This window comes from Etheostoma spectabile, chromosome 5, assembly GCF_008692095.1.
Source record: "Etheostoma spectabile isolate EspeVRDwgs_2016 chromosome 5, UIUC_Espe_1.0, whole genome shotgun sequence".
Lineage (NCBI taxonomy): Eukaryota > Metazoa > Chordata > Actinopteri > Perciformes > Percidae > Etheostoma > Etheostoma spectabile.
Genome location: NC_045737.1, coordinates 14924084 through 14926583, shown reverse-complemented (window position 1 = coordinate 14926583; position 2500 = coordinate 14924084). Strand labels below are relative to the sequence as shown.

General features: G+C 40.1%; 1 long non-coding RNA gene across 1 annotated transcript in view; it reads right to left on the bottom strand.

The window, feature by feature from the left end:
• Positions 1 to 1004: 1004 nt before the first annotated feature.
• The window catches only part of LOC116690332 (uncharacterized), a 3028-nt gene continuing 1532 nt past the window's right edge, over positions 1005 to 2500 (bottom strand). The window contains exons 2-4 of the long non-coding RNA XR_004332231.1: positions 2125 to 2289; positions 1266 to 1590; positions 1005 to 1175 (exon numbers count right to left, since the gene is read on the bottom strand). This is a non-coding gene — a long non-coding RNA (uncharacterized LOC116690332). The remainder of the gene's footprint in view (positions 1176 to 1265; positions 1591 to 2124; positions 2290 to 2500) is intronic.

Genomic DNA, 2500 nt, shown 5'->3' with positions numbered 1-2500 from the left:
ATAAAAGTGACATACAAATTAGTTATAAAGAGAGACATTATGCTTGTTACCTAAAATGTTTTTACTTTAATTGGGGCGGTATAGATTAAACATAATAAAGCCATGTTGGTGGGCTTAATAAACCATGTTAACCCTGTCATTTCAGCATGCTTGACAAGCAACAGTCAGATGTCGCAAACCCACATTGGAAGGGAGAGGTGGGGAACCGGTGTGTGAAAGACCTCCTCGCTGAATACCCTGACAACTTTCCACAAATCTGTCACCTTGAAGCCATCATCAAGCCTAGGGTGACCATATTATGACTTCCAAAAAAGAGGACACTCGGCCAGCCTAGAGACACAAATTCAGACAGGCTTCTCAAAGCAATGCATCTAAAGTAGATTACACCCTAGGATGTTTAAAAACTGCATCATGATTAGTTTTCCATCCCAACCGTTTAGACATTTATTTTGATTTTTAACCAAATCTGTTAACCCTTGTGTTGTCTTCACTGTCGAAATTGCAAATCAACACTTTCTTTGACGCTTTTTATCAATGTTTTTTAAGTTTGAGTTTTTGTCCCTTTTTTTTTTTCAACACTTTTGATGCTTTTTTCAATGTTTGTCACTTTTTTTGACGTTTTCAACACTACGTAATACTAACTTTAGTTTTACAGTTATTTTTGGGATTTATAAATATAATAATACAATAAACCTAATTTATAGGAAATTATACCTATTAATAATAATAATAATTCAGAAAAGCAGAAATTAGGAATTATTTATACTGAAATTAAAGTAATGGTTGTTGATCAATAATCACAGACTGGAATATGCCAACTTTTACTTAATACTATTTGGAAACCACTTCAATATTTTTTTTTTATATAGGACAACTGGATAATTTCCCCCGAGGACAACATGAGGGTAAAGGCAGAGGTTCTGACCCAGAACACAGAGAAACATACACGGACACAGAGTAACAATTCAAAAACGTTTTAATGTAACTTCTGTACTTATAGCAACCAAGGACAGAAAACACAATGTAGGATGACTCCGAGCTGGATAGGGGCTGAGGAAGGCCGGCAGTGGTGTATCCAAACTTTCTTTTTGGAATCCAAACGGGAAGGAAGGAGGGTTTGAGTGTGATGAGCAGGGGGACCAGCAAGCCACGGCAACAGGTCTGGAGGCGTAGGTCTGGACAGGGAAAACAAGACGTTACCAAAAGCACGAGAAACATAACACTAAGACTAAAGTGGCACAAAGTTCAACTGGAAGCCAAGTTACCACACTGATAGGTGCAACAATCTGGAGCCGGTGGTGAGTTTCGCTTCGTTGAGAAGAGCTTCCTGGGCGTTGCTCTAAACTTTACTTTAGGTTCTCCTGAACCAAGGGAACAGCAAATACCCTCTCCTGAGCAGGAAACAAGGCAGGGTTGGTATCCCAGGGCTACCTCGAAAGGTGAGAAGTCTGTGGTGGAGGGGGTCAGGGAGTTGTGGGCATCCTCTATCCACGGTGATGGCCAGTGGATGGAGGAGGAGGCAGATGATGGCCCAGGAGGACGGACGCTGAGCAGCAACACAATGAAGGCATGCTTCTAGGTCCTGGTTGGCTGAATATTTAAAAAATAAAAAAGGACGGTCAACAATGTTATGAGTGTTGGCGTTGCATAGTTGCGTTGTCAATGTGTTTTTTTTTTTTTCAAACGACTTTAAATTTCATATCTTAAGTATATATTTTATTTATCAGAACTTTAATATATTTTCATGTTCTGTTGTGACAATAAAACAAATATTATTTTAGTGAGAACTCATAAATAACTACAAATAACTAATGGTAGGGAAATCTGTTTATGTTTTCTACAAAGCCAAAAAAACGTAATACTTTTTATTTTGAAAAGCAACAAAAAATTGAGATAGGGACAACAAAAGTGTTTTTTTTTTTCATGTTAAGCACACAAACAGCCTGTTCAGCTTCAGGGGACCATTGGACAGGGTTTTGGGGGACGTGAGTCTAGTGAGGGGAGCCACCACCCGACTAAAACAGTTACTTAAGTTAGTTCTCAACTTAGTAGAAAAATCAGCAGAGGTTAATCCAGTTGTTTGATTAGAGCCTCAGCCCACACCAGCGCTCTCCCTCGATGTACCTTAGAAGCCTCCGTGGAGAATGACAGTGGTCTTTGTTGAAAAATTAATCCGCACTGTAGCAAGAATCCACCGCAATTGTTCACCTCTGCAGTGAATGGCTCTGGTGACGTAACAGGGAACGGAGACGCCGTCATGTCCGAGGAGACAGCTTGAGGGACTGGAAGCTGAGGATCAGAGAGAGATGAAGAACTGACGACAGACATATTAGGAACTTGAGGGGTTAGCTGGGAGACCTGACTTAGCAGTTGGTAGGGGTGGGTGAAAAAATCAATACAGCATAGTAAAGCGATATTTTCAGTGGCAATACTGTATCGATACACAGGCGCCAAGTATCGATCTTTTAAATATGTGTTGGTCAGTTTGTCCCATTTTGCA